General features: G+C 47.0%; 1 protein-coding gene across 6 annotated transcripts in view; it reads right to left on the reverse strand.

Annotated features, from left to right (window-relative positions):
* USP3 (ubiquitin specific peptidase 3) overlaps positions 1–14,588 on the reverse strand; it is a 1,719,287-nt gene that overhangs the window by 317,613 nt on the left and 1,387,086 nt on the right. The gene's annotated exons all lie outside the window — the stretch shown is intronic.

Here is a 14,588-nt window from a genome sequence, read left to right on the forward strand (position 1 = left end):
CTTCTCTGCAGAGCCAAAGTACCGGGTCAGTGGGGGGACCAAGATCAAGGATGTCCGTGAGATCATCCTGAACAAACTCCCCTGGGGGAGCCGACCATCCTAAGTACTCGGTGACCGGAGACATAAGGCACCGGTACAAAGAATCGGCATGAGTGCCAGGCTCCGGCCTACAAAACTCCACCTCCGGAGAGGTGTCCAGTCCACTGGCATCATGCAGTGACTGCCTCAGGTCATCAAATTGGCTATGGCCCGAGAGAAGCTCATCAGGCACCGTAACCGGAACCAAGCCCTCATCACCCTCTGAAATGTACTCCAGGCGGTGAGAGGAAGACACCTAGGGAACAAAGCTATGCCTGACCTTAGCCAGAGCCTTTCTAGGGGCTACCCCCGTGCCACGGGGCCCCTCCGACACCACCGCCTCGAAAGGCGTCGAGGGCGCCGAACGAGTCGGTGCCGGCATCGAGCGAATCGGCGTCGAGCGAATCAGTGTCGACGTCAGCCGCAGCGCCGCCAGCACCGGTGGCGTCGACACAGGCCTCGAAGCCAGGGCTCCGAGTGTGTCCTTCGACGACCTAGGCGCTGACAGCGTCGATGACCCCCTCGAAAGCGGAGCCTCGAGAGAGGTAGTCGACGACCTCGGTGCCACAGGCGTCTACGTCTTCCTCGAAGACGGCACAGGATCACGCAGTCTCGAGCGCGTCGAGGACCGGGAACGGGCATGCCCGAAGGCGTGCGAGCGGTGTCTCTCGACCGATCACGACCGGCCACACTCGGAGGCGTGGACGGACCGGTGCCCTGCGATTCAAGAATCGCTAACATCATCTTCCTGAAGGAAGCCCATTCCTCCGGTGTCGCTCGCATGGTGGGATAAGCGACCCGCCGACGGGCGGAGTACTCGGAAGAGGAAGGCAACCAATGCCGGCGCTTCCGGGAATGCCTCAAAGAGGCAGAGGAGTGGCGAGACCGACTCCTGGAAGGAGACTCACTGGACCTCCGACGATGACGCAGAGAGTCGCCTCTCGAATCATCCGTCGAAAGCCCCGCAGACCTCGACTTCCTGGGCTTAGACACCCTACCTACTAACAACTTCTTCTTGCGCTCCCGCAAGGCCTTGGCCGAGAGCGACTGGCAATCGACACAGTCGTCCGTGTCGTGGGCCTCCCCGAGGCACCAGAGGCAGGCGTCGTTCGAGTCCGTTACCGACATCTTGGACCCACAGTCCCCGCATTTCTTGAAGCCCGGACGCGGGGTTGAAGGCGAGGTAGACATCGTCTCAAACAGGTTTTCACAAAAACCGAACAGGTTCAAAGAACCGAGAAGAATACAACAAACTCCAAAGAGTCGAGGCGTACCGAGATTCACGAAGCGAACACGTTTACGGAAAAACGGAACTGAGGCTACAGGCGTCGTGCGTCCTACTTATCACATCGGTTGACGTCGGCCGTCAGAGGAGGTCCTCGGGGACGGCGCATCGACGTCATCGACGCAGGTGCCGAAAATTTTCCGAAGCAGCACAGCTGTGGACATTATCTCTCATAGATATGGAATACGTCGGAGGACCCAATCCCCTGGAATCGATGTTTTGCACAAAACATTGCAAGGTATGTACTCTTAAGTCTCTGGTTCCTGGGCAGACTGTTAGCCGGTGTTTTAAAGTCTGTTTTTCCTTCATCTTGCATTTCTGACAAATATCAAACAGGTACAATTTCTTATCTCCAATATGTAGTATTTCAAGCGTCAAAATTAAATTCAATCTGAATCTTAGGAAGATCGCTCTAATACTTGGGTCGCGGGATTTCCTTAGGTAGGTTGGCAAGACGGATCTTGGTTTATCCAATATTGAGGAAGACAATTTAACTGTCCTCATTTCCTCAATTGTTCAAATCCAGTCCCACGTCTTAATACATTCCTTTACCTTGGTCGGATTTTCAATTAGGGTTTTGTCATCAGTACTGGCATTTTCCAGTATTTCGGTGCATTTCTTTTCAGGCAATTGAGGAAATTATTATCCTCCTTTTTCAATTGTATCGCCACATCCTCATATAAAGATTTCACAGGGGAAGCTAAAATTAGTCTAAATAGTGAAATCCAACGCCATTCCATCCATGCAAGGAGAGATGTTAGCCCAAATTTGTACCGAACAGATACCATTGGAACACAATTAGGGAGGGTTAGCTCTCTCTTCCACATTCTAGACTCACATTTTCCCCAATCAAGGTCAAATCTAGAAATATTACATTCAGGCCAAACAGTATCGATGAAACCACTTTCCCCATATAATATTTTCTAAGGGGTAATAGCGAAAACTTACAGTACTTCAGTTTGATCTTAATCATCTGGGAGCCCAAATTCAGAATCTTAATCTCCAAACTATCAATCAGTTCTACCATAGATGGACTACTAATTTTAGCACCGAATTATGTCAGATCCTTTACCACCGGAATTACCTGATTCTCTATGCGTCAAACAAAGGGTTTAGTTTTTACCAGAGGACGCTGGATTTATTGTTAAGTTATTAAGCTTGGCATAAGCCGTCAAAGCATCCAGAATTCGCTGAAGTCCCATTTGGGTATAATCCAAAATTACGATATCGTCGGCGTAAGCTAACCATGACATTTTGGTTCTCCTAGTTTAGGACTTGCCACTAAGAGATCCAGGAGCCACCCATACAGGTCAGAGAAATACAAATTAAAGTGAAAAGGGCCACAAGGCACCCCTGACGAACACCTTGTTCAATCCCGATTGATTACAACAATTCCCCAGACTTAGATAGTCTTACTGGCAGAGAGGAATTCCGATGTAGTTCTATCAGGATTGCCAAGAGGTGGTCAGGCAGGCTACAACTCTTCAACTTCACTCAAACGGTCTCGATGGATTGTGTCAAATGCATGGGATAAATCCACCCAGGCACCATACAAGGGTCTGCCTTCTTTCACTGCTGAGCCTGAGCTCAAAGTACTCAGGATCAGATTATAAGAGGTCGACAGACCTCTTCTAAAACCTGCCTGGAATTTAGAGATAATTCCCTTTGATTTAGCCCACTCCTCCAGGTCTCTCAAGGCTAACCCTGCAAAGACTTTTCCATCTGCATTGAGTAAGGCAATGGGACGGTAATTAGAAGGCGCCGAACAATCCCCCTGTTTGTAAATTGGTATTGCCACAGCGGTATGCTATGAATCCAGAATCCTCCTCGACTCAAGGATATTATCAAATTAAGCTTTTAACCCCTTAAGTGCCTAGGGCGAGGTATCTCGTCCTTGGGATTACCTCCCTGTTGCCAAGGACGAGTGTCATGATCACTGCTTCCAAGGAGCCAGGACCAGCCCAACGTCCTTGGAAGCAGGCCCCTAACCCTAATCCTAGGCACCAGCCGGTCCCCACAGGGACCTTTTGGACCTTGTCCTGGCGCCGGTGGCACCAGGCTCATCAGAATCATCGGTCCCGGCACTGGAAGCGCCGGGCTCATCATTGGTGTGAAAGGGCTTGGGTGGACTTACCTGCGGCAGACCATGCTGCTTACTTACCAGCCTCTTAGAAGCCCTCAGTGAACAGGGACTACTTTCTTACCTGGGTGGGGCAGCTCCACTCCCTGGATACAGCACTGGAACTCTTCTGGAAGCAGGAGCTCTTTTCTTACCTAGGCGGGGCCGTGGAAGAAGACGCCTCATCACTCCAAGGCTATTTAAACCACACCCGATTGATGAAACATGCTTCGCGTTATTCTGCATCTGCAGCAGAACGCTCACTGAGTCTGTTCCAGCCTTTCTTCTTTTGATCCTGAACCTGCAAGAATTATACTTACCATTCCTGTACCCGATCAACATCAGCACCTGCAAAAGACCAGAAACAACAGGTTAGCAAGACGAACTTTACACGCAGTGCTTACTCACCTGATCCATCGGCAGCGGCCGTGTCTCACGCTGCACCTTCGCCTGCAAAGATCAACAGCATTGTTATACTTACCGGCACGCTGTGCATTCCGGATTCTTCACGCTGCATCTTCACCTGCAAAGACAACAGCATTGTTACACTTACCGGCACGCGGCGAACTCCGGATTTCTTCATTCTGCATCGTCGCCTGTAAAGACAAAGAAAGAGACATTAAGCAGGTACTTACTCACGCCCATCACGCTCGTCGCAATCAAACGCCTGCGAATACTCCGGCGCCTCTTCAACACAAACTAATCTGCAAGGAAAGAGACAGTTAGAGCGCTTGCCATACTTACGAATTTCCAGGCGCTTCACTGCCACGCATTAAAAGACTATAAAGACAAAAGGTGTCCAGAAACTTACCGTTCGTGCAGACAACGACGGTAACCATCCTCTGAAGTCAAGAGGCCAATGTTTCACCAGTGAAGGAACTGGCAACGGCACCCTGCACTAGACGCAGATGGAGAGCCCAGCATTCACCTATCTAAGGTGAGCACGTTGACCTGGGAGGGGGGCTCTACAGACAAGCTGGGAAGAGAGAGAGAGAGAGAGATAGGGACATTCAACAACCCAGACCTTTAATCCCCATATTCTTTCACCTGCAGAAACCTCACCCTTCGAGTTCGACACACAGTGCGAAGAGGTTCGACCCCAGAAGCCAATTGAGTCCTGCACATCACTTTTCGAGTCACAGACACCTTCCTGCCAAGACCCGCGCCTCCGTGGGAATCAGGTGAGCATTACAGAACGCGAAGCCCACCACAAAACTCCTACCCAGGCGCAATGGAAACCTCAGACACTGATCAACTAGCCCAGTTGCTTGGGGAATTAAGAGCAGAAGTACATGCAGCTCGTCAGGAAACGAACTCTCTAAGAAGAGAACTGATAATTTCCAAGGAGCGAACAGAGGACCTTGCTAGGCAGTTGTTACAAACGCAGGCAGGACAGACACCTTTGCCCGTTCCAGGAGGGAGTTATCCTTCTGCATCAGCTTCAAATCCAGTGCAAATCAATCTGCCCGGTAATGTGCCCTTGGCTCCGCCCGAACGCTTTTCTGGTGATCCAAAGAAATTCGCAGTGTTCATCAACCAGTGCCGCCTGCACTTCTTATGTCGACCAGCTGCATTCCCAACAGACCAGGCCAAGGTGGCTTTCGTGCTTTCTTATCTCAGTGGCAGCGCTGCAGATTGGTTGATCCCTTTAGTCACCCACGATGATCCGGTTTTACATGATTTTCAGGCCTTCCAGTCCAGCATGGAGAAACTGTTCGCAAGACATGCACAAGGGCAGGCCTTGGACAATGAACTTCTCTCATTACGACAGGGTAATCAAGACCTCTTGACTTATATAGCCTCTTTCAATAGACTCATAGTGGAAACACAATGGCCCGAGGACAAGAGAATAACGCTTTTCTACAGAGGCCTGCGTGGAGAGCTCAAGGATGTGCTAGCGCAAGTTGTGAATCCTCCACAAGAATGTTCTGACTATATTGACTTAGTTGTCCAATTGGACCATAGACTACAGAACAGGAAGGCAGATCGTTCCAGATTTGATACCCGAGTGTTTTCTAAACCACAGACCTCGAATAAGGGAGCTGACACTGTGGAACCCATGCAAATAGGGGGCATGAAAGGACCTTTAACCCAGAAAGAGCGGGAAAGAAGAAGGCAGCTGCAATTATGCCTCTATTGCGGAAACTCAGGACACTTTCTTCGGGACTGTCCAGTGAAACCAGCTAAGAAGACTGTAGGAGCCGCGGATACCTGTACCACAAATTCTGAGCAGGGAAACGACCTCGCCCGACAAGAGTAGAGGTCCTCTTGCCGAGCGTTAAGATCTGTCCCGTGACCTCGCATTTCGTGATACCCATGGTCCTCATTAGTCCTGAACGTCCGGATCGTTTGCATGCAATTGAAGCTTACATTGACAGCGGAGCAATCGGTAACTATGTGGACCGTGAAATGGTATCAAGGATGAATCTACCCCTTGTCCCTAAGGCAGTAAAAGACGTCATCACTACTGTGGATGGCACGGAGATAGCCTCCAGACCAGTAACGCATGCCACCCAAGAAGTGACGCTAGTGAGTCAAGATGGACACCGGGAGAGAATCGTGTTCGATGTAATCAAGGCCCCTCAGTTCCAGATCATTCTGGGAATCCCTTGGTTAGAGAAGCACAATCCTCAGATCGATTGGCGAGCAAAGACGGTTCAGTTTCCAGAGTGTTTTACCACTTGTTATCCTCGGCCTGAGGTTTCACTGGCGGCGATCTCTTCTGAGGAGGTTCCCAAATTACCTCCCGAATACCAGGAATTCCAAGACATCTTCCGGAAGGATCAAGCTAACACCCTGCCTCCTCATAGGTCTTACGACTGTCAAATAGATCTGATACCCGGAACAACTCCGCCTTGCAGCAGGATCTATGCCCTCACCGAGCCAGAGAACCTTCACCTCAGACAGTACCTGGACCAATACCTAGCTAACGGGTTTATCCGTCCTTCAAAATCTCCAGCTTCATCGGCTTTGTTCTTCGTTCCGAAAAAGGAAGGAGACCTTAGGACTTGCATAGATTACCGCGCCCTGAATCAGAACACTGTTAAAAACAGATACCCGTTACCTTTGATCCCTGAACTCCTGGACCAAGTCAAAGATGCATGTATATACACAAAGCTGGATCTCAGAGGAGCCTACCACTTGGTAAGGATAAAAGAGGGCGATGAATGGAAAACGGCCTTCCGCACCAAGTACGGGCTATTCGAATATCAAGTGATGCCCTTTGGACTGTGTAATGCTCCTGCTGCTTTCCAATATTTTATGAACGATGTCCTTAGAGAACTCATAGACGTGTGTGTTGTTGTCTACATTGACGACATCCTCGTCTATTCATCATCTGAAGAAGAACATCAGAGAAACGTTAAAAAGGTTCTCGAGAGATTGCGTCAACATAATCTTTTTGCTAAGCTTGAGAAATGCGTTTTCAACGTAAAGGAAGTCGAGTTCCTGGGATTCATATTGTCACCTAACGGAGTCCATATGGATTCAAAGAAAGTTGATGCAATTATCAAGTGGCCATCACCAACCTCTGTAAAAGGAGTTCAAAGCATGTTAGGATTCGCTAACTTTTACCGCAGATTAATTCCTGAATTTTCTCGGATAGTCCAGCCCATCACCGCTCTGTTGAAAAAGAACAAACGTTTTGAGTGGTCTTCTGAAGCAGAACAAGCTTTTCAAGACTTAAAAGCTAAATTCATTTCTGCACCTGTTTTAAAACATCCTCGCCCAGAACTTCCTTACATCATGGAAACGGATGCTTCTAGTCTTGCTATGGGGGCAGTGTTATCACAAAGAGATCCGGTCACACACCAACTACATTCTGTTGCCTTTTGGTCCCGCATGTTTTCGCCTCCCGAGATCAACTATTCAATTACAGACAAGGAACTTTTGGCCATCAGATCGGCCTTTAAAGCCTGGCGGCATTATCTTCTAGGAGCCAGACACACAGTCACCGTAATGACTGACCACCGCAATTTACAATATCTAAAGACAGCCAAAGCTCAGTCTTCCAGACAGCTTCGCTGGGCTCTGTTTCTAGCAGAATTTGACTTTATAATTACTTATCGACCAGGCAGTAAGAACGGAAAAGCGGATGCCCTCTCCCGGATGGGAGTAGATGAACATTTGATCAATCCAGATCCAATACCCATAATCCCAGAACAAAGGATTTTGGGTTTGGTCAGCACTCAATCTTTTGAAGACATCAAGACCACGGTTAAATCACTCCTAACTCTGACCGATTTGCAGGACTGGCAATTAAAGGGAAAAGAATTCTCAGTAGATCAAGACCTACCATATTTCCAAGGACGATTGCACTTGCCCTGTGAGAAACTACAAAAACAAGTAATCTCCTGTTATCACGATTCTCTAATGGAGGGACACCCTGGCATTACCAAAACCATGGAAAAGATTAAAAGACATTTCTGGTGGCCATCGTGGAAAAAGGATATTAGAGACTTTGTAATCTCCTGCGGTGTGTGTGCCCAGAATAAAAGTCAAAAGCTGAAACCAGCCGGCCTATTACAGCCACTTGACATCCCTCCCTGTCCATGGCATACCCTGTCCATGGATTTTATCACGGACTTACCTCCATGCTTGGGGTATACTACCATCTTAGTAGTCGTGGATCTATTCTCCAAGATGGCTCACTTCATACCCCTGAAGGGTCTACCTTCAGCCTCGGTATTGGCCCGAGAATTCTTGGCAAACATTGTTCGCTTACACGGTTTTCCTTCGGTTTTAGTCTCCGATAGGGGAAGTCAATTAATCTCCCACTTCTGTCGCAGTTGCTGTCGTCTAGCCCAAGTTGATGTAAGACTTTCGACCAGTCACCATCCCCAAACTGACGGACAAACCGAAAGGACAAATCAGACACTAGAACAATATCTACGTTGCATGCTCCAACAAACAGAAAACCCCTGGAAGGACATTCTTTGGATCGCTGAATACGCTTACAACAATTCGACTCATTCTGGAACCGGGAAGACTCCTTTTTTCCTATTATACGGACACCATCCTAGAACCTCCAACCTGGATCCTCCCCAAGAAATTGAAGCATCTGCTGTGGATCACTTGCATTCGGAGATCACCTGTGCTTTTAAGGAAGCCACTGCCCATATGCAAAGAGCTAAAGCTCAATTCAAAAAGGCAGCTGATCGGCACCGCAAAGAGGCCCCTCACTACGCTGTAGGAGATCAGGTCTGGTTATCCACTAAGCACCTGCCTTTAAGAGGACCCCGCACCTTCATCCCGAGATACCTTGGACCCTACCTCATATCTGCCATAATTAATCCGGTGGCTGTCAAATTGGAATTACCTACGCATATGAAAATACATCCAGTATTCCATGTCTCCTTATTAAAACCAGTACAACCAGAAACCCGATTGACTGAACTCCCAGAACCCGTTTTGGTAGACGGAGAACTCGAATTCGAAGTAAAGAACATCCTAGACTCCAAAATCTCCAGATCTAAATTATACTATCTGGTTGATTGGAAAGGATACGGTCCCCAGGAAAGGTCTTGGGAACGCTCAGAACATGTCCACGCACCTCGTCTGGTCAAGAGATTCCATCTGAATCACCCCGACAAGCCAAAGCCCCCGGAGAAGACACGCTTAGGAGGGGCCTTGAGGGGGGGTACTGTCATGATCACTGCTTCCAAGGAGCCAGGACCAGCCCAACGTCCTTGGAAGCAGGCCCCTAACTCTAATCCTAGGCACCAGCCGGTCCCCACAGGGACCTTTTGGACCTTGTCCTGGCGCCGGTGGCACCAGGCTCATCAGAATCATCGGTCCCGGCACTGGAAGCGCCGGGCTCATCATTGGTGTGAAAGTGCTTGGGTGGACTTACCTGCGGCAGACCATGCTGCTTACTTACCAGCCTCTTAGAAGCCCTCGGTGAACAGGGACTACTTTCTTACCTGGGTGGGGCAGCTCCACTCCCTGGATACAGCACTGGAACTCTTCTGGAAGCAGGAACTCTTTTCTTACCTAGGCGGGGCCGTGGAAGAAGACGCTTCATCACTCCAAGGCTATTTAAACCACACCCGATTGATGAAACATGCTTCGCGTTATTCTGCATCTGCAGCAGAACGCTCACCGAGTCTGTTCCAGCCTTTCTTCTTTTGATCCTGAACCTGCAAGAATTATACTTACCATTCCTGTACCCGCTCAACATCAGCACCTGCAAAAGACCAGAAACAACAGGTTAGCAAGACGAACTTTACACGCAGTGCTTACTCACCAGATCCATCGGCAGCGGCCGTGTCTCACGCTGCACCTTCGCCTGCAAAGATCAACAGCATTGTTATACTTACCGGCACGCTGTGCATTCCGGATTCTTCACGCTGAATCTTCACCTGCAAAGACAACAGCATTGTTACACTTACCGGCACGCGGCGAACTCCGGATTTCTTCATTCTGCATCGTCGCCTGTAAAGACAAAGAAAGAGACATTAAGCAGGTACTTACTCACGCCCATCACGCTCGTCGCAATCAAACGCCTGCGAATACTCCGGCGCCTCTTCAACAAGAACTAATCTGCAAGGAAAGAGACAGAGCGCTTGCCATACTTACGAATTTCCAGGCGCTTCACTGCCACGCATTAAAAGACTATAAAGACAAAAGGTGTCCAGAAACTTACCGGTCGTGCAGACAACGACGGTAACCATCCTCTGAAGTCAAGAGGCCAATGTTTCACCAGTGAAGGAACTGGCAACGGCACCCTGCACTAGACGCAGATGGAGAGCCCAGCATTCACCTATCTAAGGTGAGCACGTTGACCTGGGAGGGGGGCTCTACAGACAAGCTGGGAAGAGAGAGAGAGAGAAAGGGACATTCAACAACCCAGACCTTTAATCCCCATATTCTTTCACCTGCAGAAACCTCACCCTTCGAGTTCGACACACAGTGCGAAGAGGTTCTACCCCAGAAGCCAATCGAGTCCTGCACATCACTTTTCGAGTCACAGACACCTTCCTGCCAAGACCCGCACCTCCGTGGGAATCAGGTGAGCGTTACAACGAGATAACTCATCCTTGGCACTTAAGGGGTTAATGAAACAGAAAATGTTAGAAGGAATTGCATTGTGAAATACAAAATCAACAAAAAAGGCCTTGGCATTAAACCCATGGCAGTTAAAAGTTAACACCCTGGTCCACATGCTCTGATTAGATTTAAAAATGGCATTGGTGAGGCCATTAGGACCCGAGGTGTGGGATGTTGATTTTAAGATTGTATGTGTTATATCTTCCAGGGTGCAACCGAGTATCCAGGGAGAGCTCAAAAGATATCTCAGTCATCTTTTTATCGGAAGGTCCACACAGATTCTAGAAATATTCCACCCAGGATTGTTCCTGGATAATCACGTCTTAAAGCTGAGACTCCTTCCCATTAATCGGGGACCAAAAATTGTGCGAATTCTTCTGACATAGGGTTTTTAACATGGCCTCGGCATCGCCATGTCCCAATGCAACATTATAGATCTATTTGATCTCATCCAATTTCTAAAGGAGTTCTTAATCATTCTGGCCTCCTCCAATTGTTTTACCGGATTTCCTAGAGATTTTTTTTAGGGCATTTAGTTTGTCTCTTTTCTTTACCAAAATTTGGAGATCAAAAGAGTGCCTATATAGAGGCTTCCAAATCAAAGAGCCTATAAGAGGAGGGTCAACTTTCCACAGCAGATCCACAAAATGCTGTGGGTTACAATGTAAGCATAGATCCTGATCGGTCCATATATTCAGCAATCTTTCCATATTAAAATTCAAATTTTGACCACCTCTAATAAATCTTTTTAGCCTGTTGCCTTCCCTATTTATACTGCATTCTTGCTTGTAAATCAGGCAGAAGGTTGTTGACCTAGTTCAAAAGGGGATTCTATTATTGCAAGGTCAATCAGGGGTTCATCTTTTACCATGAAACTTCTACAACGCTCAAATAGCCCTCTTGAAACAGCAGCATAGTCAACTGTAGAATGCAAAGTACCTCGTCTCCAAGTAGGAGCTGGGGGAATGTCGCTACTCATACTTCCATTTAAAATTCTCAGATTCCAATAGTCCATAAACTGAAGCCATATCTTACCATCTACACACTTCCGTGTTCTTAAACCTATTTGCGGTAGATCCACCCCTAAGCATTACAAATTCAAATCCCCCATCAATGGCAGTACGTTCCCTGGAGAATTGGTTAGTGGAGAGAATTAATAAATCCCACAAATTCTGAATAAACTTAACTAAAGCCATACTAGCAGGGTTCCAATAGATGTTAACCAATAGCTAACCATTGCCTTCTCTTGTACCCTTCAGTCTTGCTCTAACAATCATTATTCCAGCAACCTCTCCCATAATCAGCATTGAGGATGGAAAAATCTAATTTCTACACATAATACATAAACCTCCCCCTGGGCGACCTAGAGACTTTCTATTAGCCAACTGATGGTATGATGAAAACCCATTTACATCAAAGAAAGTTCTTAGCCAGGTCTCTTGAAAGAAAATCACACCAAAAGACTCAAAGATGTATCGTTACATCTCATTATTGGTAAAAGAGTTGAAACTCCTCGAGTTCCATGAGAATGAACGAATCAGATAATTAGCTAGACACACTGCTCCATCATCCCCAATTTATAGAGAATTTGAGCCACTAATTCGGGTACTATTTCCAGAACTCAGACTGATGTGGAAGGAGTCTTTGTTAACCATTTATCTGAGGGTTGAGGTGCATTTGTACTTTGTTGTTCTATAGATAAATCCTTCAAAAATGGAGCATCTGTTGAAATTAAGTAACCCCGCTCACACCATTCCGCACTGGCTCCCAAAATCATCTCCAAGGCCAAATTTGACTTTAAAACCAATTCGGCAATGTTTGTATTTGGGAGACATGGAAAGCCAACACGATCGTAATATATTTCAGTACAGACATGGTGTTAATCTCTGTCAAAATAGCAGAACGAATCAAGGGAGAAGTTCCTACGGGGATTGGGCTGATCCAAGATAAGAATAACAACTTCTCTTGATGAGTCTTCTTGGAGTTAATATCTTCCTGATCTCCTTTTAATCTGTGACCTTGGGGCACCTTTTGTTGTTTTCCGCTCATCAAATCGTTTGTTAACGGGTTGACCCAAGGGCCGGACTTCTGAGCATCAGATCCCTTTTCACTGATTTGTTTTTCACAAATCAGATCCCTTTTCATTTGCACTTGCTATTTTGTCAGTAGATTTTAAAAAGATTGGTGCCAATTTCAGGGATAGTTTAGCATGTGTTTGCTTTAGGAAAATTGGGGTGATTTTCAGGGCTGGTTTCAGTATATCAGTTGGGCTCCCCACGGTTATCTTCCTAGGTGCTGAATCCGGTAAGAAGGGAGCTGGCAGGGAGGGGGATTCCTGCTCCTTACCCCCTGGCTTACTTTGTTCTTTTTTTCCTACCCCCCTTGCATTTATTTGTTTGTATACCCTTTCCTTAAGTTTCGTCTTGGGGGTCTTTTAAGTGACGTATAAAGCGAGATGTAGCACTTGCTTGATTTTTCTTCTTAGTTTTCCCTCCTTGAATTTCCTTTACTTGATGGTCTGAAGTCTCTTCTGAGTCCAACAACGCTTCTAGGAGCTGTTGTAGCCCTTTCCATCTTTTTTTCTCTGTCTTCCCATTCGATTTCTTATTCGCTTTGTGCAAAGTGTTTTTCGGCCTTGCATTAGAGCAGGGGCTGACTTACTTTTCTCTGCTCCTCCGTTTGGATCCGGGCTGCCTCTTCAGAGTCCACCAGTTGTGCTAACCTCATGAACTCATTCAATGTTGAGGTGTACAAAGATGTATTGTCCAGTTCTTGATAAGATATATTAACAATAGGTTGGTGTTGTAAGCAACTTGGGCATACAATTTGATGATTTTCGCCCACAACTGTTATGCATCTGGTATTCAGTGAAGACAAGACCTCCTTCGGTTCTTCCCAGTTAGTTACCAACATTTCTATTTTTTTCTGATTGCAGCGCAAACAATTGGCGGAATTCAGAAACAGTCTCCCTTTGTGATTCATTCACTGCTGTTTTTAAAGCTACCAGAGAGCCATCTCTGATTTCAAGGTCTCTCATGATTTCCAATAAGAAGCCCGAATGTTGTTGGACATCAGATTTGATATTCTCAAAAACCTTCACCAGTGAGCTCAGCACGAAATTAAGAGCAGCCATTGATGAGGTATTTGGTTGCTCCTGGGACGGGCTGTCCACCTTCTTCTCTTCCACAGCTGCTCTCTGCTCATTCGTGTGCCCCTTTCCTTGAAAATGATTAGCTATTTTGGAGACCTCCAACAGGGCGGAGATCGCATTAAGTTCAAAGGTAGAGTCTAGGTTAGGAGGGAGGTCCATAGTCATCAGGTCTTCTTCCCTCATGTCAATCCCGTGAGCCTCCCCCCCCACCACCACCCTGCAGACAAAGCATCGGCAGGGACTGCTTTGTTTATCTAACTCTATTTGGTGGGGCTTTGTTGGATTAGAGTCTTGAGGAAAATAATTCAAAATAGTATTCTTGATTGACATCGACATCAAAGTATAATCTCGAGATATAAGGAAGCAGTGCTTTTGTGGCATACCCTTAGGCATGGACTCGCTCAACTCACTATACGTTGGAATATTGATGGCAACCAAGCCTGACCCACAGGGTTACTGATCATCCTTGGGGAAAATACTCTGCTTATCAAAAAAGATGCCTCGACCCCTTGGGGGCGTCGCAAAGATCGATCTATTTACCCACACTGGGATTTCTTTAAGGGCATTTGGGTCATCTATTTCTGGGGCTCCAAAGTCCATCCCCCCAACAGCACTCCTAAGGTCATAGGCTTTTCTCATAACTTTTTTACCAAGTTCGTGTGCTCAGTGCTTTTAAAGCTAGACTTTTGTCTAACACTTGCTTGGAGGTTAAGCCTAGAATGACAATGTACATTATTTTCTGACAGATCTATGATTCAAGGGAGACAGTCTGGTACACTCCCATTGTACTCTTGAAATACCTCTATGAGGAAGGGGAAGGGGACAAATCACACCCATTAGGGCTAATGACTTCTGGGCAATTTTAATTGTCTAACAATGACCACAAATCTTTACATTTGAAAAATATG

The sequence above is a fragment of the Ambystoma mexicanum genome, chromosome 11 (genome assembly GCF_040938575.1).
Source record: "Ambystoma mexicanum isolate Mex_15411 chromosome 11, UKY_AmexF1_1, whole genome shotgun sequence".
Classification (NCBI taxonomy): domain Eukaryota; kingdom Metazoa; phylum Chordata; class Amphibia; order Caudata; family Ambystomatidae; genus Ambystoma; species Ambystoma mexicanum.